The following is a 26,743-nucleotide window of genomic DNA, read 5'->3' as shown; positions in this document are numbered from 1 at the left end:
GGGTGGCAGGACAGGAGCCCAGAAGTCAAACTTCAGCTTCCTTCCTTTTAACCCGTTCAGGGCCAGTGCTTTTTATGCACAGTGCAATACATTTTACGGCTAGAAGTCCTCACCTGTTTAACCTGAAATATAAGACTACCTTTGCATTCTGACACCAATACCCGATTCATTAAGATCCTGTCTATTTTTGCTTTTTGCCAAATATCTGATATAAATATCAGAATTTTTAATCGATACAAGCATACACTTCTAGAAGGCAGATTGAATTTTGTTTTATAAAATTGTACTGTATATGATTACCTGTGACACTTCTGTCTTCTCATTCAACAGGTAACCTGTCCCTTTGCATTAAACGGGCCACGTTGTGTTGTTGGTTGGAAAAATCCACCAACACAAATGTGCTCTGATTTTTAAGTTCTTACGTGCAACTCTTCTGAGAGAGACATTTGCCTATTTCTTCTGAATTTTATCAATCTAAAAATCTTATCTTTTTCTCTTCTGGGCTGGGGAAAGAGGAACAGGAAAGGAGAGAGAGAAGGGAGTGGGAGAGTGGTGGTGTGAGGGGAGAAGCAGCGGATGGAGAATGTGGAAGCTCTGTTACCAGCTGTAGGTTTTAGGCAAGTGCTCTTTCCCTCTGGGCCTCTTTGTAAAATGAGAGAGGAGGGCCATGTTCTGTCTCCTTCCAGCTCTGAAATTCTGTGATTTAAAATTACATGGTAGAGGTATGGAAAGTAAGAACCCAAAGTAAGTAGAAGGAAGCAAATGACGAAGATGAGCAGAAATAAGTGAAGTAGAAATGAAAATATCATAGAGATGGTCAATAAAAACAAAAACTTATTCTTTTTTTAATAGATGAAGAAATTTTATTTTATTTTTATTTTTTAAAATACTTATTTAATTAATTTATTTATTTTGGCTGTACCAGGTCTTCATTGTAGCATACAGTATCTTTTAATTGCGACATGTGTGCTTCTTAATTGTGGCATGTGGACTTCTTAGTTACAGCACACGGACTTTTAGTTGCGGCAAGCGAACTCTTAGTTGCGGCATGCGAACTCTTAGTTGTGGCATGTGGTATCTAGTTCCCTGACCAGGGATTGAACACGGGCCCCCCCTGCTTTGGGAGTGTGGAGTCTTACCCACTGGACCACCAGGGAAGTCCCCAAAGCTTATTCTTTGAAAGACTGAAAAAAGAAAAAAAGGCAAGTCTGTATCAGGCAGATCATAGCTACAATAGTTTGGAGATAAAATATACAAAATACCCGGTGCTTAATAAGAGATAGATACTATCGACACGATGATTGGTGATGTGACACCTCCCTATGTTGCTATCCTTTTTCTTCCATAGTCTTTAGTTTTCCTCCTTTAAAAATTTATATTTATTCTTAATTTCACTTTTATTCCATAGCCACATATCATATCTGATACTGGCACTCACTCTGTTAGAAACTTGAGGTAATAAAGAGATTATAACCTCAAAGCCCTGGTATTGAGGGCCGATGCCGTTTCCACTTTCTTACAACAGGTGGCACTGTAAGCCAATGGCTGCGTAGTCAAACAAGCCGTAAGTTGTAGCATGTTTTTTTCCCCACTAATTCTAAGATCTCTTCCCCGTCTTCCTTCCTTCCTTCCTCCCTCCCTCCCTCCCTTCCTTTCACATTTCCAAAATTGTCATGCATCTTTCACTCAACATATGGATACTGTAGAGTTTTATGCCCCCTGAAAGCTGTTATCAAAACGATGTTAAATCTCATTAAATCTTAATATTGTCTTAGAATGGAAGACATTCAATATGTTATGAACTTATGAATCTGAAATGAATTGATTACCTGTAGAGAATGTTCAAAATCACTGGACACAAGTGAATTGAAAGTGGTGCATTATTTAGTTATCTAGGAATCACTTTTGCTTTGGGGTTGGACAGACTCAGTAGTTTGAAATGCAGCTTGGACACTTACTTGCTGTGTGATCTTGGACAAATTTCTTACCCTCTGTAAGCCTGTTTCCTCATCTTTAAAATGGAGATAACAATGGCTAATTTGGAAAATTGTTATTCTGTGCCTGCCGTATATCTTGGCTCAAGACAGTTTCAATAACCTCTAGCTAGGGTTATGTAATTTTTAAAAGCTGAGGTTAACAATGAAATGTGAAACAGACCTCTGTTGATTTATCAATATAACAAACAGGGAGAGGGCACCTGTGCTATTCCATGAATTAGCTAATTGACTTGGGGACTGTGGATATCGGGCCCTTGTTTGGCACTCAACCCAGATGGCATTTTTTATCATCTCCAATGGTTCCCAGAACAGAATCTCCTGGATGTTTGTTAAACAAGTGGTGGGTTCCTGGGCCCACCCAGACCTACTAAATTAAAAATCTCTGGAGGTGGGTCACAGAATGTGTCTTTAAAATGAGTTCTCCATATTGTTTGTAGGGAATAAAAATGTGATAACTCTGACCTAGAGTATGATTTCCAGACTAGTGTTGGGACCGTATTAACTTAATTTCTGTAGTACTTGAATGATATGTGATTTTAATTTGTTTATTGGTATCGGAAAAACAAAACTAAAGGACAGCTCTGGTTCTTTCTGTTCTGTTTCCCAGCATGTCACTCATCTTTCACAAGTCAACTGCAGCTGAATGGGTCTTGAACTTGCAACTAGAAGGTAAATAAATTCTGGAGATTTAATGCACAGCAGAGTGATTATAGCCAACAATAATGTATTATATATTTCAAAGTTGCTAAGGGACTAGATCTTAAATGTTCTTATCACCAAAAAAATAATTTTATGACTCGATAGAGGTGTTGGCTAACGTAATCATACTGTAATATATAAATGTATCAATCAGCATGTTGTACACCTTAACTTACACTGTGTTATACGTCAATTAGTTCTCAATAAAAACCTACAACCTATGTTAAAAAAACGAATGGGTCTGCCATGACAGTGATAAGGTGTCATCTCTATTGTGTGAAATAGTCAGAAAAGGATAATTCTAGATTGGTGAGTGTCAGTTCTAGATAACTGAAGTTTAACCTTTTTTTTCTTTTGCGGTACCCGGGCCTCTCGCTGCCGCGGCCTCTCCCGTTGCGGAGCACAGGCTCCGGACGCACAGGCTCAGCGGTCATGGCTCACGGGCCCAGCCGCTCCGCGGCATGTGGGATCTTCCCGGACCGGGGCACGAACCCGTGTCCCCTGGCATCGGCAGGCGGACTCTCAACCACTGCGCCACCAGGGAAGCCCCTAGATAACTGAAGTTTAACCTTTTTAAATGTCTACACTATTTTAACATTTTTGATGGAAATTATTTATTCGACAAATACTTGTTGATGGCTTCCTAGGTCCCAGGTTCAGGTTCTCTTGTCAGTATGCTGAACACAAGGAATAGAGTGCACGGTGTGTAGAGCTGGGAGACCCAGCTGGACCAGCTCTCCACACACAGCAAGGTTCCCAAGAAGAGGGCCATCAGTCCCCTCAGTCAGGACCTGTCTGGACAGGCGTTCTTCCCGCTGCCCTTCACACAGTTGTCATCAGACTTTCAAGTCTCCCATGACTTTTATGATGCCCCTCAAAATATCAAGTTGGCTGTTTCTTCCTCCTCAAACGTTCCTTCTTTCCTTCCTTCCTTCTTTCCTTCCTTCCTTCTTTCTTTCTTTCCTTCCTTTCCTCCCTCCCTCCCCCCTCCCTTCCTTTCCTTTTTTCTTCCTTCCTTCCTTCCTTCCTTCCTTCCTTCCTTCCTTCCTTTCTTTCTTTCTTTCTTTCTTTCTTTCTTTCTTTCTTTCTTTCTTTCTTTCTCTCTCTCTCTCTCTCCTTCCTTCCTTCCTTCCTTCCTCCCTTCCTTCCTTCCTTCCTTCCTACCTTTCATTGTGCTGGGTCTTAGTTGTGGCAGGTGGGCTCCTTAGTTGTGGCTCATGGGCTCCTTATTTGTGGCATGCGAACTCTTAGTTGTGGCATGCATTCAAATGTTTTCATTGAAGGCAACTTAAGGTGCCAAAACCCATGAATATACAGCTATCTATATATCTACAAACGTGTATACACACATACATACATATGTATGTGTATTTGGGTGGAAGGTCCAGCACACTCTCGCTTCTGCACACTTGATCTACTTCTTGATCTACTTCTTTAGGTCAAAGTGGGTTTCTAGGATACAAGTAACATGACAGGAGATAAGGTCATAGTGAAATGAGCCACACACAGTGTTGGATGTCAGCGTGGGATGAGGCAGCAGAGGGCTCCTGGCTGAGAGCATTTGCAGATGCAAGTCAACACTCACTGCCAGTGAGCACAGCTGTCATTGTCACAGAGCTTAGGACAGCGCTCAGAGCGTGGGAGAATATAGATTGCCATCTGCTCTATGGGTTGGCATCTCTATTTACTTTGATAGCTTACTATTTCAGAGACAAATGGCATTATAATGAAACAGTAGTATGGCTGCTTCAAATGGGGGCATGTGTGTCTCAACTTTCTTAATGACAGAGGGCCATTATTAGGAACATAAATCTTGTACTGTGAGATCATCTTGGGACTTATTGTGAGTAATTTGTGTGGCTGGTGGTGGGCAGGTGCATTTGCCCCCCGCTGAGTGGCTCAGCCCTCTTGGTGCTGTGACCGTCTCTGCGTCCCAGGGTCTTCTTGTCACTGTGTGAGCCTCTTGCCCCTCCTGGCACCTTTCTGCTCTCTGATGCCCTCTTCCATCTTCTCTCTTCTCCTTCCTTTCCTCTCTCATTCTGAATTTTATTATCTTAGATGCTTTGTTTTTAGAGCCTTTTCTAACCAATGAGAATGTGTCCTGCATTGCTAACTAAGACCGTTAAATAAATTTGTCCTTGCCCCAAACCAAAGCATTTTGCTGTATGTTTTTGAACAGCATACAAAGACTATTGAATCAGGCCTCACATATATGTAGCCTCCAGATGCCAGTTTTACAGTGCATTTTATTATACTTGCTTTCGTCTGCTTATCTCTAGTTCTTAGATTTTTAACAGGCTCTTGTTCTTGTGTTCAAGGCTTTTCTGGGTGCTTCTGGGTCAGTGGTGGTTCTGGACAGTTAAGGGTGCCAAAGGCCAGAGTGCAGGTTGTGACTCTATTGACCAGTAAAGCAGTCCAGACAAAGTGTTTCTCAGATTGAAATCAATGGGCTTCAGGGAGACTGTAAGAGCACTCCAGTAGGTGTCAGGCTCTCACACTGTTCTAGGTTTTTTTTTTTTTTTTACTATCAAAATGCAAAAGTGACCTGGATAAGCACATATGGGGCCCATCTCCCAAATGCGTGTGGTCACTACCTGGCACCCCACAGCCAGCCCCCTGGGGTGCGGCCAGGACAAGGGTGAGGAGAGTGAAGCACCCAGGGGCTCTAGGAGCTCGTGCCTCCTGAAATTTTGCACCATGGGCACTGCACCTGCCTCACTCTTGTCCTGTTTGTCTCTGGGAACTTCCAAATGTCTTCACTCCAAATACTCGGAATTCCACCCTGAGGATGGAGCCAAATAACTTTAAAAAGAATATATGCCTCTCGTGTTCTAAGTGGTTATTAACCAGATAAAACGAACAGCTTAGAAAACGCTACCCTTCTAGTTACAGCTTGGGCCTCTTAGGGAGCACTTTGTTAGCTTATTGTTTAAGTAAATGAGAACTGATCCAGGATTTCTCATCTGCAGTAAATAAAAGTCCTATTATGTTATATGTGGATGTACACAAGGAAACAGGAGGATACAGAGTGAAACTGAAGTGGGCCAGAAGAAAGGGGACCAAATGTGACAAACAGAAATAAAAGCACCGGTTTTACTAAGCAATGCAAAGGAGGCTGGAAGAAAGAGAAGGCCCCCGCATGTTGAGAAAAGGAACCATCGTGAAAGTGAGACTGTTTTCAAAATTAATTCAGAGGCTTGATGCAATTTCAAACTGAATCCAATAGGATTATTTGTGAGGGAGAAGTCTTGGCAAATTTAAAGTCTCAAAATTTATCTAAATGTATCTTCAGACAAGATCACATCAAATTCTAAAGAAAAGGAGGAGGATGAGACTGCACCATTAAGGGAGCGCTGGTGTCATCAGAGAGTAGCACAAAAATAGTAATGGGATGGAAGGATACAGTTCTTGGAGCAGAATCGATGGCCTAACGATGGTACATGTTATATGTACGTGAATTCAACATGTATTACAAAGAGAAAGACTAAATAAATAATAATAAATCAAATTAATCCTTGTTGGAACAAGGCTGCACATAAATAAATATATGAAATAAACAAATAAATAATAGTCATAAATAAAGAGAAGGAATCAGTATAAGTTCTCATCTCACACCATGGCCCCAAATACATTCTTCTTCTTCTTTTTTTTTTTTTGTGGTATGCGGGCCTCTCACTGTTGTGGTGTCTCCCGTTGCGGAGCACAGGTTCTCGACGCACAGGCTCCGGACGCGCAGACTCAGCGGCCATGGCTCACGGGCCTAGCTGCTCCACAGCATGTGGGATCCTCCCAGACCGGGTCACGAACCTGTGTCCCCTGCATCGGCAGGCGGACTCGCAACCACTGCGCCACCAGGGAAGCCCCCCAAATACATTCTTGATGAATTTGAGTTAAACAGATAGTACATCACAGAACAACTTCATAGATGTAAGTTTTAATATTTGTCAAACTTCTAGAAGATGAAAGACTGAGTTTCCAAGTAGTAGAAAGAAAATCATAATGGAAAATACTTGAGTACAGAACATAAAGTAAAATTTCTGAATTCAGGACTTCCCTGGTGGTGCAGTGGTTAAGAATCCACCTGCCATTGCAGGGGACACGGGCTCTCTCCCTGGTCTGGGAAGATCCCACATGCCGCTGAGCAACTAAGCCTGTGTGCCACAACTACTGAGCCTGAGCTCTAGAGCCCGTGAGCCACACTATTGAGCCGGCGTGACACAACTACTAAAGCCCTCATGGCTGGAACCTGTGCTTCTTAACAAGAGAAGCCACCGCAATGAGAAGCCTGTGCACCGCAACGAAGAGTAGCCCCCACTCGCCGCAACTAGAGAAAGCCTGTGCACAGCAACAAAGACCCAACTCAGCCATAAATAAATAAATAAATATTGACTAACATTGTAAAAAAAACTTCTGAATTCAAAATTAAATAAGAGATTGTCATATTTGTTGCAAAGAGTTTCTAAAGAGCTTGGTATACTTATTCTAAGGTATGATCATAAAGACTACAGAGAAAAATGGGCAAATGAAATAATTGGCCAGTTCACAGCAGAAGACACACAAGCACAGGTATAAACACACATATGGAAAAATGACAACTCCTGATATTAAAATGAAACTGCAGGTATAGAACATTCATTGATGTAAACATTTTAAATACATGCATTTAAAAATAAAATGATCCGTTGCTGGAGAGAGGGTGATCTAACAGGTATGCTCACACTTAGAAGAAATTGGTTTGTGTTTACTTTTTTTTTTAACATCTTTATTGGAGTATAATTGCTTTACAATGGTGTGTTAGTTTCTGCTTTTTAACAAAGTGAATCAGTTATACATATACATATATCCCCATATCTCTTCCCTCTTGCGTCTCCCTCCCTCCCACCCTCCCTATCCCACTCCTCTAGGTGGTCACAAAGCACTGAGCTGATCTCCCTGTGCTACGCAGCTGCTTCCCACTAGCTATCTATTTTACATTTTGTAGTGTATATATGTCCATGCCACTCGCTCACTTTCTCGCAGCTTCCCCTTCCCCCTCCCCGTATCCTCAAGTCCATTCTCTAGTAGGTCTACATCTTTATTCCCTCTTGCTCCTAGGTTCTTCATGACCATTTTTGTTTGTTTGTTTGTTTGTTTTTAAGATTCCATATATATGTGTTAGCATACAGTATTTGTTTTTCTCTTTCTGACTTACTTCACTCTGTATGACAGTCTCTATGTCCATCCACTTCACTACAAATAACTCAATTTCATTGTTTATGGCTGAGTAATATTCCATTGTATATATGTGCCACATCTTCTTTATCCATTCATTTGTTGATGGACACTTAAGTTGCTTCCATGTCCTGGATATTGTAAATAGAGCTGCAATGAACATTGTGGTCCATGACACTTTTTTGAATTATGCTTTTCTCAGGGTATATGCCCAGTAGTGGGATTGCTGGGTCGTATGGTAGTTCTATTTAGTTTTTTAAGGAACCTCCATACTGTTTTTTAAGGAACCTCCATACTGTTCTCCATAGTGGCTGTACCAATTTACATTCCCACCGACAGTGCAAGAGGGTTCCCTTTTCTCTGCACCCTCTCCAGCATTTATCATTTGTAGATTTTTTGATGATGGCCTTTCTGACCGATGTGAGATGCTATCTAACTGTAGTTTTGATTTGCATTTCTCTAATGATTAATGATGTTGAGCATTCTTTCATGTGTTTGTTGGCAGTCTGTATATCTTCTTTGGAGAAATGTGTATTTAGGTCTTCTGCCCATTTTTGGATTGGGTTGTTTGTTTTTTTGATATTGAGCTGCATGAGCTGCTTGTATATTTTGGAGATTAATCCTTTGTTAGTTGCTTGATTTGAAAATATTTTCTCCCATTCTGAGCGTTGTCTTTTCACCCTGTTTATGGTTTCCTTTGCTGTGCAAAAGCTTTTAAGTTTCATTAGGTCCCATTTGTTTATTTTTGTTTTTATTTCCATTTCTCTAGGAGGTGGGTCAAAAAGGATCTTGCTGTGATTTATATCATAGAGTGTTCTGCCTATGTTTTCCTCTAAGAGTTTTATAGTGTCTGGCCTTACATTTAGGTCTTTAATCCATTTTGAGTTTATTTTTGTGTAATTAGGGAGTGTTCTAATTTCATTCTTTTACATGTAGCTGTCCAGTTTTCCCAGCACCACTTACTGAAGAGGCTGTCTTTTCTCCAATGTAAATTCGTAGCTCCTTTATTAAAGATAAGGTGACCATATGTGCGTGGGTTTATCTCTGGCCTTTCTATCCTGTTCCATTGATCTGTCTTTCTGTTTTTGTGCCAGTACCATAGTGTCTTGCTTACTGTAGCTTTGTAGTATAATCTGAAGTCAGGGAGCCTGATTCCTCCAGCTCCGTTTTTCGTTCTCAAGATTGCTTTATTCGGGGTCTTTTGTGTTTCCATGCAAATTGTGAAATTTTTTGCTCTAGTTCTGTGAAAAATGCCAGTGGTAGTTTGATAGGGATTGCATTGAATCTGTAGATTGCTTTGGAGAGTATAGTCATTTTCACAATGTTGATTCTTCCAATCCAAGAACATGGTGTATCTCTCCATCTGTTTATATCATCTTTAATTTCTTTCATCAGTTTCTTATAGTTTTCTGCATACAGGTCTTTTGTGTCGTTAGGTAGGTTTATTCCTAGATATTTTATTCTTTTTGTTGCGATGGTAAATGGGAGTGTTTTCTGAATTTCAGTTTCAGATTTTTCATCATTAGTGTATAGGAATGCAAGAGATTTCTGTGCATTAATTTTGTATCCTGCTACTTCACCAAATTCATTGATTAGCTCTAGTAGTTTTCTGGTAGCATCTTTAGGGTACTCTATGTACAGTATCATGTCATTTGCAAACAGTGACAGCTTTACTTCTTCTTTTCCGATTTGGATTCCTTTTATATCTTTTTCCTTCTCTGATTGCTGTGGCTAAAACTTCAAAAACTATGTTGAACAATAGTGGTGAGAGTGGGCAACCTTGTCTTCTTCCTGATCTTAGTGGAAATGCTTTCAGTTTTTCACCATCGAGGACAATGTTGGCTGTGGGTTTGTCATATATGGCCTTTATTATGTTGAGGTAAGTTCCCTCTATGCCTACTTTTTGGAGGGTTTTTATCATAAATCGGTGTTGAATTTTGTCAAAAGCTTTCTCTGCATCTACTGAGATGATCATATGGTTTTTTTCTCCTTCAATTTGTAATATGGTGTATCACATAGATTGATTTGCGTATACTGAAGAATCCTTGCATTCCTGGGATAAACCTCACTTGATCATGGTGTATGATCCTCTTAATGTGCTGTTGGATTCTGTTTGCTAGTATTTTGTTGAGGATTTTTGAATCTGTGTTCATCAGTGATATTGGCCTGTAGTTTTCTTTCTTTGTGACATCCTTGTCTGGTTTTGGTATCAAGGTGATGGTGGCCTCGTAGAAGGAATTTGGGAGTGTTCCTGCCTCTCCTATATTTTGGAAGAGTTTGAGAAGGATAGGTGTTAGCTCTTCTCTAAATGTTTAATAGAATTCACCTGTGAAGCCATTTGGTCCTGGGCTTTTGTTTGTTGGAAGATTTTAAATCAGTTTCAATTTCAGTGCTTGTGATTGGTCTGTTCATATTTTCTATTTCTTCCTGGTTCAGTCTCGGAAGGTTGTGCATTTCTAAGAATTTGTCTATTTCTTCCAGGTTGTCCATTTTATTGGCATAGAGTTGCTTGTAGTAATCGCTCATGATCCTTTGTATTTCTGCAGTGTCAGTTGTTACTTCTCCTTTTTGATTTCTAATTCTATTGATTTGAGTCTTCTCCCTTTTTTCTTGATGAGTCTGGCTAATGGTTTATCAATTTTGTTTATCTTCTCAAAGAACCAGATTTTAGTTTTACTGATCTTTTCTATCGTTTCCTTCATTTCTTTTTCATTTATTTCTGATCTGATCTTTAGATTTCTTTCCTTCTGCTAACTTTGGGGTTTTTTTGTTCTTCTTTCTCTAATTGCTTTCGGTGTAAGGTTAGGTTGTTTATTTGAGATGCTTCTTGTTTCTTAAGGTAGGAATATATTGCTATATACTTCCCTCTTAGAACTGCTTTTGCTGCTCCCATAGGTTTTGGGTCATCGTGTTTTCATTGTCATTTGTTTCTAGGTATTTTTTGATTTCCTCTTTGATTTCTTCATTGATCTCTTGGTTATTAAGTAGTGTACTGTTTAGCCTCCGTGTGTTTGTATTTTTTACAGAATTTTTTTCCTGTAATTGATATCTAGTCTCATAGCGTTGTGGTTGGAAAAGGCATTTGATATGATTTCAATTTTCTTAAATTTACCAAGGCTTGATTTGTGACCCAAGATATGATCTATCCTGGAGAATGTTCCATGAACACTTGAGAAGAAAGTGTATTCTGTTGTTTTTGGATGGAATGTCCTATAAATATCAGTTAAGTCCATCTTGTTTAATGTATCATTTAAAGCTTGTGTTTCCTTATTTATTTCATTTTGGATGATCTGTCCATTGGTGAAAGTGTGGTGTTAAAGTCCCCTACTATAATTGTGTTACTGTCGATTTCCTCTTTTATGGCTGTTAGTATTTGCCTTATTATGTATTGAGGTGCTCCTATATTGGGTGCATAAATGTTTACAATTCTTATATCTTCGTCTTGGATTGATCCCTTGATCATTATGTAGTGTCCTTTGTCTCTTGTAATAGTCTTTGTTTTAAACTTTATTTTGTCTGATATGAGAATTGCTACTCCAGCTTTCTTTTGATTTCCATTTGCATGGAACATCTTTTTCCATCCCCTCACTTTCGGTCTGTATGTGTCCTTAGGTCTGAAGTGGGTCTCTTGTAGACAGCATATATACGGGTCTTGTTTTTGTATCCATTCAGCCAGTCTATGTCTTTCGGTTGGAGCATTTAATCCATTTACATTTAAGGTAATTATCGATATGTATGTTCCTATTACCATTTTCTTAATTGTTTTGGGTTTGTTATTGTAGATCTTTTCCTTCTCTTGTGTTTCCTGCCTGGAGAAGTTCCTTTAGGAATTTCATTGTTCCTTTGTTGTACAGCTTGTTTGGTGGTGCTGAATTCTCTTAGCTTTTGCTTGTCTGTAAAGGTTTCAATTTCTCTGTCAAATCTGAATGAGATCCTTGCTGGGTAGAGTGATCTTGGTTTTAGGCTTTCCCCCTTCATCACTTTAAATATGTCCTGGCACTCCCTTCTGGCTTGCAGAGTTTCTGCTGAAAGATCAGCTGTTAACCTTATGGGGATTCCCTTGTGTATTATTTGTTGTTTTTCCCTTGCTGCTTTTAATATTTGTTCTTTGTATTTAATTTTTGATAGTTTGATTAATATGTGTCTTGGTGTGTTTCTCCTTGGATTTATCCTGTATGGGACTCTCTGTGCTTCCTGGACTTGATTAACTATTTCCTTTCCCATATTAGGGAAGTTTTCAAGTATAATCTCTTCAAATATTTTCTCAGTCCCTTTCTGTTTCTCTTTTTCTTCTGGGACCCCTATAATTCGAATGTTGGTGTGTTTAATGTTGTCCCAGGGGTCTCTGAGAGTGTCCTCAATTCTTTTCATTCTTTTTTCTTTATTCTGCTCTGCAGTAGTTATTTCCACTATTTTATCTTCCAAGTCACTTATCCGTTCTTCTGCCTCAGTTATTCTGCTATTGATCCCTTCTAGAGAATTTTTAATTTCATTTATTGTGTTGTTCATCACTGTTTGTTTGCTCTTTTGTTCTTCTAGGTCCTTGTTAAACGTTTCTTGTATTTTCTCCATTCTATTTCCAAGATTTTGGATCATCTTTACTATCATTATTCTGAACTCTTTTCAGGTAGGCTGCCTATTTCCTCTTCATTTGTTAGGTCTGGTGGGTTTTTATCTTGCTCCTTCATCTGCTGTGTGTTTCTCTGTCTTCTCATTTTGCTTAACTTACTGTGTTTAGGGTCTCCTTTTCGTAGGCTGCAGGTTCGTAGTTCCCATTGATTTTGGTGTCTGCCCCCAGTGGCTAAGGTTGGTTCAGTGGGTTGTGTAGGCTTCCTGGTGGAGGGGACTAGTGCCTGTGTTCTGGTGGATGAGGCTGGATCTTGTCTTTCTGGTGGGCAGGTCCACGTCTGGTGGTGTGTTTTGGCATGTCTGTGGCCTTATTCTGATTTTAGGCAGCCTCTGTGCTAATGGGCGGTGTTGTGTTCCTGTCTTGCCAGTTGTTTGGCATATGGTGTTCAGCACTGTAGCTTGCTGGTCGTTGAGTGGAGCTGGGTCTTGGCATTGAGATGGTGATCTCTGGGAGATTTTCACCATTTGATATTATGTGGAGCTGGGAGGTGTCTTGTGGACCAGTGTCCTGAAGTTGGGTCTCCCACCTCTGAGGCACAGCCCTGATGCCTGGCTGGAGCACCAAGAGTCTGTCATCTACATGGCTCAGAATAAAAGGGAGAAGAAAGAAAGAAAGAAAGAAAGAAAGAAAGAAAGAAAGAAAGAAAGGAGGGAGGGAGGGAGGGAGGGAGGGAGGGAAGGAAGGAAGGAAGGAAGAAAGGGAGAAAGAAAGAAAGAAAGAAAGAAAGAAAGGAGGAAAGAAAGAGAGGGAGGGAGGAAGGAAAGAGAGAGAAAGGAAGGAAGGAAGGAAGGAAGGAAACAAAATAAAATAAAAAGTAATTATTAAAAAAAGTAATAAAAAAAGAAAGAGCAATGAAACCAAAAAGCAAATCCACCAATGATAACAAGTGCTAAAAACTATACTAAAAAAAAAAAAAAATTGGATGGATAGAACCCTAGTATAAATGGTAAAAGCAAAGCTATACAGACAAAATCACACACAGAGAAGCATACACATACACACTGACAAAAAGAGGAAAAGGGAAAAAATATATACATATATATATGTATATATATATATAGTTTCTCCCAAAGTCCACCTCCTCAATTTGGGATGATTCCTTGTCGTTCAGGTATTCCACAGATGCAGGGTACATCAAGTTGATTGTGGAGCTTTAATCGGGTGCGCCTGAGGCTGGTGGGAGAGATTTCCCTTTCTCTTCTTTGTTTGCACAGCTCCTGGCGGTCCGCTTTGGATTTGGCCCCACCTTCGTGTACGTTGCCTGAGGGCATCTGTTCTTCACTCAGACAGGACGGGGTTAAAGGAGCAGCTGATTCGGGGGCTTTGGCTCACTCAGGCCGGGGGGGAGGGAGGGGTACGGAATGACAGGCGAGCCTGCGGCAGCAGAGGCCAGCGAGGCCGGTGTGACGTTGCACTAGCCTGAGGCGCATCGTGCGTTCTTCGGGGAAGTTGTCCCTGGATCCCGGGACCCTGACAGTGGCGGGCTGCACAGGCTCCCCGGAAGGGGGGTGTGGATAGTGACCTATGCTTGCACACAGGCTTCTTGGTGGCGGCAGCAGCAGCAGCAGCCTTAGCGTCCCATGCCTGTCTCTGGGGTCCGCGTTGATAGCTGCGGCTCGCGCCCATCTCTGGAGCTCCTTTTAGCGATGCTCTTAATCCCTTCTCACGCACCACGAAATGAAGAGGGAAGAAAAAGTCTCTTGCCTCTTCGGCAGTTCCAGACTTTTCCCAGACTCCCTCCTGGCTCACTGTGGCGCACTAGACCTCTCAGGCTGTGTTCACGCAGCCAACCCCAGTCCTCTCCCTGCGATCCGACTGAAGCCCGAGCCTCGGCTGCCAGCCCCGCCCGCCCCGGCGGGTGAGCAGACAAGCCTCTCGGCTGGTGAGTGCCGGTCGGCACCGATCCTCTGTGCGGGAATCTCTCCGCTTTGCCCTCCGCACCCCTGTGGCTGCGCTCTCCTCCGTGGCTCCGAAGCTTCCCCCATCCGCAGTCTCTGCCCACGAAGGGGCTTCCTGGTGTGTGGAAACCTTTCCTCCTTCACAGCTTCCTCCCACTGGTGCAGGTCCCGTCCCTATTCTTTGGTCTCTGTTTTTTCTTTTTTCTTTTGCCCTACCCAGGTACCTGGGGGAGTTTCTTGCCTTTTGGGAGGTCTGAGGTCTTCTGCCAGTGTTCGGTAGGAGTTGATCCACATGTAGATGTATTTCTGATGTATTTGTGGGGACGAAGGTGATCTCCACGTGTTACTCTTCCACCATCTTGAAGCTCTGTGTTTATTTTTTGAACACTATGAATCTTCTAATGTCTCCTGTCTCCCTGTCTGCATAGACCACTGGAAAGCAGACTTCTATTTTGGCTCACACCTAACAAAAGTACCTCTGTGAAGCCCCAAATGAAGTACAGCATAAGAGCTCAAATTCTGAAATTTAAATAGCTACTCTGTGCCTTACTGGTTTTGTAAAATTGGTCAAGTTACTAACTTTCCAGGCCTCCGTTTTCTTATCTGTAGAATGGGCATATTAATACCTCCCTCTTTGCTACGGGAATTAAATGGGATTATATATGATGGACTTAATACAGTGCCTGATACACAATAAGTATTCAATAAATGCTGGTTGTTACTTTTCTTATTTTCACCCCTCACCTTAGCTGTCCCACTTTTAAAAAATATTTGTTTAGTTGTGTTTGCTTTTGTAAATTGCTTCAAATCCTTTTTGGAACAAGGCTGCATGTAAATTAGTAATCTGTATTGCCAGTGCCTTCTTTAAGAATTGTATAAATTTATTCTGCCGGGCTTCCCTGGTGGCGCAGTGGTTGAGAGTCCACCTGCCGATGCAGGGGACGCGGGTTCGTGCCCCGGTCCGGGAAGATCCCACATGCCACGGAGCGGCTGGGCCTGTGAGCCATGGCCGCTGAGCCTGCGCGTCCGGAGCCTGTGCTCCGCAACGGGAGAGGCCACAATAGTGAGAGGCCTGCGTACCGTAAAAAAAAAAAAAAAAAAAAAAAAATTTATTCTGCCACCTCCAATATAGGAGAGTAATTAGACACAAGGTGAGTTGCAATATGTCAGCATCTATCCTAAGACTTAAAATACTCGTTAACTTTGACACAGTAATTTCATTTTGTGACTCCACAAGTGAAAAAAAGCTGAAACACTTTTATATACATAAAAAGCTCATTCACAAAATTCTTTCATAGTTTTATCTATAATAGCTAAAACTTGAAAATAATCTGAATGCCCTTTAAAAGAGAAATGGTTAATATTCGCTCAAGCAAACTTTATGCAGTCCTTGTTTTTGAAAACTATGTGATAGCATGGCAAATACCTATGATATAAAACCAAGGGAAAAAAGTAGTTTACTTAATGGTGTCTGTAATATGACTACAGCAACCTATGAAAATTTATAAAGAAAAAGACCAGAAGGAAATGTACTAACATGTTAATAAGGGAGTTTGAGTGGAGAAACAATGGATGCTTTTTAAATTCTTTTTTCTGGACTTCCCTGGTGGTGCAGTGGTTAAGAATCCGCCTGCCAATACTGGGGACATGGGTTCGAGCCCTGGCCGGGAAGATTCCACATGCCGTGGAGCAACTAAGCCTGTGTGCCACAACTACTGAGGCTGTGCTCTGGAGCCCGTGAACCACAACTACTGAGCACACACGCCGCAACTACTGAAGCCCGCGCACCTAGAGCCCGTGCTCCGCAACAGGAGAAGCCACTGCAATGAGAAGCCCGTGCACCGCCCTGAAGAGTAGCCCCTACTCACCACAACTATAAAAAACCCGCATGCAGCAACGAAGACCCAACACAGCCAAAAATAAAATATAAATAAATAAATTTATTTATTAAAAAAAAGTCCTTTTTTCCATGTGTTTCTGTAATTCCCGGCTTTCTCTCATAATGAGTCTCCCCACCTACACACAATGCCATCTAAAGTCCCTGTTCATAACTCTTGGATTAATGCAAAGGACAGCTCAGTTTGAACTGTTTTCTTTGGACATGATGTCATCTTTATTTCATTAAAAATGCAATTGCCTAAGGTATACTATTGGGTCAGGGGAGCAGCTTTGGGGGCTGTATAAGGGGATAATTTAGTGTAGATTCCTGTCAGTGGCCTTGCTTGGACTGATAAAATGAGAGAAAGCAGAACACCTTTAGAGAAGGGAGTGAGGAAGCAGATATTTTGTACCAGTCACAGATGTTACAGAAATTCCAAAATCAGGCAAATGGAATTCCAGAGCAGAATACTTTGCCTGATTGGACAAAGAAATCGCTCAAACCTTATCTTTTTAAGAAGGAAGAAAAATCCAATTGAAACATGTTGTTACTGTCATTTTTGTTTTAGTAATAATTATTTTTTAACCTAAAGTCATCAAATTAAAGACATTTTAGAATCCGAAGATACAATTATATACTTTTAATTTTTATGCAGTGTATTGTCTTTTCTGGTTATAACTTTTAAATATATAAAATGTGTAAATTAACGAATGAAGTTCATTAGTAATCCCAGCACCCAGAGAATCACCACTGTTAGTTAGGATGTACAATGTGAGATTTCTTATTCTCCCTCTGGTATAGCTAGAGCTAACATTTCTTGAGTGATTAGCAAGTGCTTGGCGCTGCTTGGAGACTTCTACGTGTATTAACTAAGTTCAGTCTTAGAGAATGAGAATTATCTAATTATCTACAATAATTACTTTGCATTGGTGAAGTTCAGTTTCTTATCGAAGACCATGCAGCTGGGATGTGGCGGAGCCAGGATGTGGAACAGGCATCCCGACTCTGAGTTTGTGCCCTTAACCTCTCTCTCTCCATAGCTTCAATATCTTTATAAGTACATATTTTACCACAGTGGGGTTATACTGCACCTAACCTTGTAACCTGCTTTTTCTTTTTAATGTATCTGAACATCATTCCAAATCAGTAGAGATAAATCTACATCAGTATTTTTAATAGCTGCATTGTATTTTATTGCATGGATGTCTCATAATGTATTTAACCATAATCCATATGGTTGGATATTTAAACATTTTTCCTATTGTAAACAGCAAAAGAATGCACATTCCCACGTGCAAGTGTACACTTAAGAGAGTATTTTATTAGGGTAAATTCTTAGATAAGAGATTTCTGGGTCAAAGTGAAGATTTTCAAGGTTTTAAATACCTGTTGCCAAAAGGCCTACAAGAATGTTGTGTCCATTTACATTTCCCCCTGACAGGACAGGAGAGTATATTTTTCTCTACATTCTAGAGTGTTTCTCGAACTTTTGCACCTTGACTTACTGTAAGATATGCATTTTATATAGTGATTCAGTACATACACATTAAATAAACACATTTCTATTTTCTTCACTAGATGCAATGACCTCTTTTTCTCTCCTCTCTCTCCTTTCCTTTTCAAAATTCTCTTAAATGCCAGATATGATTCACTAAGTTAATTACATAATCCACGAATGAGTAGTAACTCACAGTTTGAAAAAACACTATTCAATGCTTGGATATTAACATTCTTTTTAGTATTTGTCTATCTGATAATCTGAGATAATGGCATGCTATTGTTTCTATTTTGACCTCTTCAATTACTCGAGGCTGAACATTTTGGAAAATCATGTTTTTGAAGAGAGTAATCTATAATTCATTGTTTCTTAACTTCCAGTGCATATTAGAACTAAAAAAAAAAATCACATTCTTGAATTAATTGCTGGACCAAGTAATCTCTAGAGATTGGGCTCAGGTATCAAAATTTGTGGCCAAGGCTAAGAATAAATGCTGTAGATGGTTATAGTAAATTAGAGATTTGTGTGATGGTATTGTTCATGACATAACTAGATTGTCACTTTATAAAACTGCATTTGGGTTGATATCCCTTTGAATTTGATATTTATTTCAAAATTTACTCCGCAGGCATTTAAACAAATAAATAGGATTAACTTTCTAAAATGTTTTGTTCAGTTGTAAGAGTTCTGACTGTTAAGCACATGTCATTTCCAAGGGTCACTCTTTATTTAAATTTAAGTCCCCTATATTTTTTTCAGGCCTACTGTGTGCAAAGCGTAGCCCCAGATGTGTGGAGTTAGAAGGTGAGCCGGCAGCTCACCATGTAATAGGTACCCTAACCTAGGCATACAAGTAACTGTAATGCCAGGGAGAGAGTGGTAATTTCATGATCATAGGAATTTAGAAATAATACCATTAAAAACCTATGTTTCCAATAGCCTCATAGTATAGCTCATTTATGACAATTATGTTATTTACACCAAAAGCAACAGGAAAATTCGGAAACTCTTTTAGCCGGATTCAAATAGAGTATGATTGCCCTTTAAACATTACATATTTTAAAAATCTCATGGTCATCTGAAGGTATGGTTTCACTCCATCTTAAGTATGGAGTTAAAGAAAGGGTTCTAATTTTGGCTTATGAGCTGTTAGCTGCGCAAATCACAGTTATGCTTGTTTAAGTCTAATTTAGTGGTGAATTAAGGAAGCTCATGCGAGGTGGTTTAGATTCTCATGAATAAAATCATGTTGTGGGAGAACTATGGTGCTATTTAGTATTTCAGAGTTCCATCACAGAGTTCCAGTTGCCTACTGGACAGTCCACCTACATGGTCCTCTGGAACCCCAAATTTAATGTATCTCCCCAAAAGAGTTCTTAGCTCCTTCTTGCCTCTTCCCCAAACCCATCTTCCCTCCTCTAACTGTGGCACAGTGGACAATCATGTGCTTTGCAGTAGGACAGAGGTTACCTTACATTTCTCAAGCTGTCTCCTCAGTTAGAGAGGGGGAAACCAGGCTGGGGTATTGTGGGTGGTCTGTGGGCCTCAGTGCTGGCTGCAGGCCTGACTACTGAGATTCCAGCTCTGAAAGCCCAAGAAGTCCAGCCTGAGACAACTTCCCCTCACCCTTCCCCCTCCTGCTTCGGGCTTTTGCTTCTCTGTTGTACATGGAGGGGGCTTCAAGAGAGGAGGGATGCTCACAGGAGGCTCTCAGAGGGCCACCAGGACCAGCCTCTGGTCACAGGACTGTCCTGGAGAAGCGAAGCCAGCAGAGTAGCACGTCTACACTGGGTGTCACTCTGAGGGCTGGCACAGGTGAGAGATACAGACGAATTCCAGATGTGTTCCACAGATTGGTGAATGGCAGGTGGCTAAGAGGAGCTGGGGGGTTGAAGTCGAGAGGAGTCATTCATGCCCTCCCATGGCATTGGTCTTGAGTCTGCTATTGGTCATACTTGGCAATTCCCATCTCCAGGTTCCTCTATTGCTGCTCCCTTAGAAGTGTGCTGTGGTAGAAAAAGCTTTGTCCTTGATCAAGGTACTTAACCTTTCTATGCCTCAGTTATATCATCTATAAAAACTGGATGAATGACAGCTCTTTAGAAGGAGCCAGCTCTGAAGACGAGGATCAGACCCCCTCCACACATGCAGCTGATCGCAGATGATCAAATGGAGTGTCCAGTAAGGGAGCTGGGGTGCACTGGGTGGGTTGTGAGTTCACGTGTGGTCCCTGCCATCTTCCCCTGCAGTGTAAAATGATCACCCTTCGGTACAGCACAGCCTTGGCAGAGTTGTAGCAGAACAGGTATAGACCCAGTCAGATGATGGATCAGCTGTTCAGTTTTTACCTGCTCTTCACCTGTTTCTGGAGAGGAGACTACCGGTCACCTAGGAAAAGAACAGGAAGTCTAACAGTCTTCGAGGCTCAGATTATTGGAGTGTGGATTTTCCCCTTGTTGGCCGTGGTCACTAGAGGTCGGTGATCAAGTCATCAAACCCAGACATCAGGCTTTCAGAGCTGGAAAATGGAAAACGGGACAGCTACATCCTGTTGGGTCACATCCTGTTCATGAAGGCAGGAAGTGTGGCAGCAGACCAAGATGGTTAGAAAAACATGACGCTTACGAGGTGTTTGCACGCTATGTGTGTGTATTGATATGTAATTTTTTTTTAAGACACTGCAAATCAAAGTCCATATATCATGATTTTGGAAGACCTCAAGCTTCTTGTGAAATAATAGTGGCTAAAAGCCAACTTTTTATTCTATGACTGTGCTCAGTCTGTAGCCATACCCATCTAAGAAGTAGAAGAATATCCTATTTGCCGTCTGAAAACTGGTTACAAGGGCACTGGGTGTTTCCTCTAGGAATAGGAATGTAATGTTGGGAATTCCTCAGTGGCAGTCCTAGTGAGTATGAGATTGTGGATCATGTCCGGAAATAGAAATGTTGCTGCCTCTCTCAAAGGGAAGGATGGATTTTCCCAGTTGTGGGAAGCCCATAGTCATTGCGTGAGAGGCCTGTGGCTCATGTGGAATTGCTGGTGCACAGCGCTCCTCGCTCAAAGCACAGCTTGTCATTCCTTCACGCAGCTGCCTCAGAAGGGCTTCCTGGACGCAGGAATGTCAGAAGTCCCTTCTGCTTCTTTCTTTTTACCTTCACTGCTCCGATTCATCTTCTCTTTCTTGTTCCCTTTTCTTACATGTGTTTCAGTCAGGATAATGATCACACAATGGTTCCATGCTGCTTTGCGTGGGGGTGGGGTTAAGCAGAAAGCAATTGCCGTCTCTCGGGTTTTATGTTGATGATTAGTGTCCTTCAGGAAGTGAGAGGCCTCTTCCAGCTCTGGGCTATCCAGTAGCTCAAGACTGCAGTGTGTCTAAGATAAATCAAGCATTCAAGATGGTGGCGCTAAAACTTTTGGGCTGCTGGTCCCAAGAATCTGACTTTAAGATTTAAAAACCATGTGCTTTGCAATTAGTACTCAATGGTTTGCTGAATTTCTTCTTGAATATCCTTTACTCTATGGTAAGTAATTGTGCTAGGAATGGGCCACAATTACTAGGCAATTATCTCTTAAGAATATCCATGCATCATGGAACTAGATGCGAGGGAACGTTCCAGGTAGGTAAGACTGCTAAAGGCTTCATCCATCACCTAGTGATTTCAGATTTTAGTATTTAGAGAAAGAGATAGAAAGAAAGCAAAAGAAAAGAATAATATTGACTACTAAGATCTATGCATGGGTAGTGTAGGTTTTATTATAAAAATTTTCAATAATGGAAATCCAACACAAATATTGCATATAATTTTAGCCCAAAATAAAATTGTGTTTTTATTTGTCCATGTGCTCTTCTAGTTCTTGTGATATGTAATTTTTAACCTGTTTATGTATCATCATAAGTATTTTATGTCTTCGCCTAAATTCATGTATAAGAGATGTTCTTTAGAAAAGAAATGACATTTAGACCCACTTTTGGTGCTCATGGACAGAGCAACAGAAGTAAGTTACAGACCACAGTAAGCTGTGGATTTCCTTTGGGCTTTGCCCATGGGGACTTCATCGTTTTTGTATTTCAGCTTGACCTATGAAAAATGGGAGTGGGTGACTAGTCACCTTACAAACATATTGAGTGGAAAAATAACTGGTGCGTGATTTCAGCTTCACCAAGATGGAAAGATGTGGTATCAAATGCTGCAGTACTTAAAGGACCTCAGTACTGGGCAGGTCACCAGGACTGTTACTGTCCTTTCACTTCTTTCTTTTCATTTTATTTCTTACTGTTCCCAGCCACTCCTTACTCAAAATCCCGTGTAAATCTAAGAGCGAGGCTCCTACTTGATAATCCCTGGGTGCTGGCTGTGTGACAGGAAAGGTGCTGAGGTCTTTGCTCACATACCTCATTTAATCCTACTCTCTGATACAGGAGGTACCATTATCCCCACTTTACAGATGAGGAGGCTGAGATACTACTGATTAATTATCTTGCTAAAGATCAGTTGGTAAATGATGGAGCTACTGTTCCCACAGAGATCTGGCAATTACGTAGATGTTTCTAAGAACAGATTAGGCTCTTTTGCAACACTGCACTGCCTCAATGCAGAGCCTGGGACAGAAATGATAGAAAAAGAAGGCATATTTTAGAGTCGGCTGCTAATTCTTTGAATGATATGATCTCTCTTTACTTTCTTTCATTTTTGCAGCTTGGATTTACTGTCACCACCTTCTACAAGCTGGGGACATTCATTAACACACGTAATTGTTTAGAGAGTATGGTTTTATGTAATAGGAAGAGGTATTTCAGAAATGTAAACTGGAGGAAAAGAAAAAAATATTGAGTTTCCGGATATGTCGGTTCCTTTTTTTTTTCTTTTTCTTCTTTTGTGAACTGGTTGATTCCATTCAGAATGCAACGTTAACCTCCTGGAGGATAAAAATAACTTCTTTTGTAATTTTACTTCATACAGCAACAACATATTGTGCTTCCTCATGGAAAGATCTATTTTGAAAAAGAATTCAAGGCACCCTCAGCCCCATGAGTAATAACTGGCGAGATGATGCTTATGGCAGATAATCACTCTAAGTCCTTTTTTGGAAGGCTTAGGAATTGTTTTTTACACAAATCGCACATGTTATTTTGTGGTATGTGAAACCTCATTTAATAATAATAAAAAAACCCAAAGGATATATGTATATAGTTTGGGGAATTCCTTTTACTTCCCGCACAGTGACTCACAGTTTAGATGTACTGAGTTAGGTAGAGGAAGCACCTCTCTATCGCTGTCTCATAAAAATACAAGCTGTGAACCAGAAACAGAAACTGCAGACCTCTGCATGCTCCTCTGTCCTGCCATAGGCAGGAGGTGGCATCTGGAGATAGTATTTGAGGTCTAGCAAATGAAGCAACTGGGGGACCATGAATAGGATGATCCTGGGAAGAGGGAAGGAACAGTTTTCTTTCTGATACTTAAATTCATGACCTTTACTTTTTATTTTTGGTATAAGTCTCCCCAGATTCAGAAGTCCAGTCACCTAATCAAACACAGCCACACAGCCAGAACTGATTCCTTATCCTGAAGTATATAAGTGGCTAAACAAAACAGAATATGGATGACTAGAATATGGATTTCCAAACTTTGAGAGTCACTAGAATTACACAGAGGAACCCCAGGGAAATTTTAGGGATGATTCCTGAGGAGGTGGCTGGTCTCCTTCACCTCTGAGATTATATCATTCTATAACCATGCTGCTAGGTCTGATATGTTTCTTCTAGGAGACAAATTTTCATCTTCCCAGAATCTCAGAGAGATTTGACCAAAATAATCTTCTGAATAAAAACTCAATGACATACACTTTCTTTTCTTGGGAAGCAGTGCTGACAATAGCTGGGAAGAGCTGGTGACCTCTAAAGGAAAAACAAATTTAAAGATACAACTATCATTATTCCCATTGGAGAAATATTTATAAATAGAGCCATGGGTTTTCTGCTACTGGATTTGAGCAACTCTCCTCAGAATTGTGTGTGTATTTTGCTTGGAATTTCATTGCACAAACTGGTAGGTATAGTTTGGTTCAGTTTTTAGGTATAGTTTGGTTCAGTTTCTAGCCAGCTGAATTTTTTGGAGTGATAATTTCATCAGTAGTTCAATTAAGTTGAAATTTATAGATTTAGAAAGAGGTTCTAAACATGATTTGATTTGGGTTTTATGTTTTGTGAAAATTTTTGAAATCTTCTAAGTCGCTCACAGAACTTTCCAAGTATAAAAGATTTGCAAAGTGTGGCCAAAGGGGCCAGGGAGGTTTACCTAGCGTTTCCAAGATCCCAGAACTCAGATCCCGGGTGGCACTGGGTCTGGAAGGCTTATATTTAGAACAGGCTCCAGATAGGGGCTTCCCAATAATTTCATCTCTATGTTAACGGGAGGAAGATTCAAAACAGTTAGAAATTAGAAGTCTTCTTATTGGTTTTTCAGCCTTTAAAATGCAGTAATCTTGGCTTCAAGTAATCATTGCTATAGATTTGGAAGAAAGATGGTACATAAGGGGATGGAAACTTACCTGGACCTTATGATTACTGTGGATTCTTGTGTTCTGACCCAATAGCTGAGCCCTTCTCAAGTGGAATAATTGCAAAGCAGCATAAGTTTTGAAGGAGAAGGAATCAAAGGCATGTAACAAAACCTTTTGCATTTTCAAAATAAATTACAGGATGATGAAGGTAGGTGACCATCTTTTGTCCAAACTGATTCTCGTAGTAAAAAGGATGATATCTTCTTGGGGAAAACTAAAACTGATGGAATAGGTATGAATTTAAATCTGCAAACTCAATACCAGAATTAGTCCAGTTTTTAAAAACAACTTTATTGAAGTGTAACTTACAGTTCATCCACTGTAACTGTATGGTTTGATGAATTTTAGTAAATTTATGTAGATTTGCCACCATCACTACAGTTCGGTTTTAGAATACTTCCATCATCCCCCAAAATTCCTTTTTGTGTATTTGCAGTCAATCCCCACTCCCAGCCTCAGCCCCAGGCAACCACTAATCTGCTTCCTGTCTCCATAGTTTTGCCTTTTCTAGGAATTTCATGTAAATAGAATTGTGCAGTACGTAATCTTTGGTGTCTGGCGTCATTCACTTACGTGAAGTTTCGAGTTTCATCCATGTTGTTGCATGTGTCAGCAGTTTGTTCCTTACCATTGCTGAGCAGTATGCCAGTGTATGGACAAACCACATACGTTTACTCATTCACTATTTGATGGACATGTAGGTTCTTTCCAGTTTAGGGTTATTGCTGATAATGTTGCTGTGATTATTTGCTTACAAGTTTTTGTGTGGACATATGTTTTCGTTTCTCGTAGATAGATAATTAAGAGTGGAATTGCTTGGTCATGTGGGAAGTGTATGTTTAACATTTTGAGAAACTGAAAATGTTTTCCAAATTTGCTGTACCATTTTATTTTCCCACCAACACTATATGACTTGATATAATCAGTCTTTTGTATTATAGTCATCCTAGTGGGTTAAGTATCTTATTGTGGTATTAATTTGCATTTCCCTAATGAAAGTTTGAGAATCTTTTCATGTGTATATTAGCCATGTGTATATCTTTCTTTGGTAAAGTATCTGTTCAAATTATTTGCCTGTTTTCTATTAGGTTGTTTATCTTATTGTTGAATTGCAAGAGTTCTTTATATGCTCTGCATACAAGTCCTTTTTCAGATATATGACTTGCAGTTATTTTCTCCCAATTTGTGACTTTCCTTTTAATTTTCTTAATGGTTTCTTTTTAAGAGTAAAGGCTTTCAGTTTGGTGAGGTCTGGTTGACATTTTTTTTCTTTTATGGATCATGCTTTTGGTATCATATCTAATAAATGTCTGTCTAACCCAAGGTCACAAAGATTTTCTCCTATGTTTTCTTCCAGAAATTTTATAGATTTAGAATTTACATTTACATCTGTGATCCAGTGTGAACTATGTATGGTGTGTATGGTGGGAGGCAAAGGTCTAAGTTCTTTTTTTTTTTGGCGTATGGATATCCAGTTGTTCCATCCATTTTTTGAAAAGACTATCCTTTCCCCTATTGAACTGCCTTGGCGCTTTTGTCAAAATCAATTGACCGTAAATATGAAGGCTTATTTCTGGACTCTCTACTCTGCTCCACTGACTATATGTTGTTCCTTACCTCAGCAGCACACTGTCTTGATTATTGTACCTTTATGTAAGTTTTGTATAAGTCCTCCAGTGTTGTTCTTCTTGTGCAGTTTTTTTTTTTTTTTTTTTTTTTGCGGTACACGGGCCTCTCACTGTTGTGGCCTCTCCCGTTGTGGAGCACAGGCTCCGGGCGCGCAGGCTCAACGGCCATGGCTCACGGGCCCAGCCGCTCCGCGGCATGTGGGATCTTCCCGGACCGGGGCACGAACCCGTGTCCCCTGCATCGGCAGGCGGACCCTCAACCACTGCACCACCAGGGAAGCCCTTGTGCAGTTTTTTATTGTTGTTGAAGTATAGTTGATTTACAATGATTCAGGTGTACAGAAAACATATATATGTAATATATATATATATTCTTTTCCATTATATGTTATTACAAGATATTGAATATAGTTCCCTGTGCTACACAGTAGGTCCTTGTTGTTTACCTATATGATATATAGTAGTGTGTGTCTGTTAATCCCAAATTCCCAATTTATCCCTCCCCCCTCTTTCCCCTTTGGTAACCATAAGTTTGTTTTCTCTGTCTGTGAATCTATTTCTGTTTTGTAAATAAGTTCATTTGTATCATTTTTTTAGATTCCACATACGAGTGATATCATATGATATTTGACTTTGTCTGACTTACTGCACTTAATATGGTAATCTCTATGTCCATCCATGTTGCTGCAAATGGCATTATTTCATTCTTTTTTATGGTGGAGTAATATTCCAT

The 26,743-nt window shown here is 40.4% G+C and overlaps 1 long non-coding RNA gene across 1 annotated transcript; it reads left to right on the top strand.

The window, feature by feature from the left end:
- The first annotated feature begins 1,520 nt into the window (after positions 1-1,520).
- On the top strand, positions 1,521-16,338 carry LOC132421372 (uncharacterized). The gene is made up of 3 exons (XR_009518638.1): positions 1,521-1,564; positions 2,605-2,666; positions 16,051-16,338. It is a non-coding gene; the product is annotated as an uncharacterized lncRNA (long non-coding RNA).
- The last annotated feature ends 10,405 nt before the right edge of the window (positions 16,339-26,743 follow it).

Source organism: Delphinus delphis, chromosome 1, assembly GCF_949987515.2.
Source record: "Delphinus delphis chromosome 1, mDelDel1.2, whole genome shotgun sequence".
Classification (NCBI taxonomy): Eukaryota; Metazoa; Chordata; class Mammalia; order Artiodactyla; family Delphinidae; genus Delphinus; species Delphinus delphis.
The sequence above is the reverse complement of the archived record's forward strand: the minus strand, read 5'-3'. Positions and strand labels throughout refer to the sequence as shown.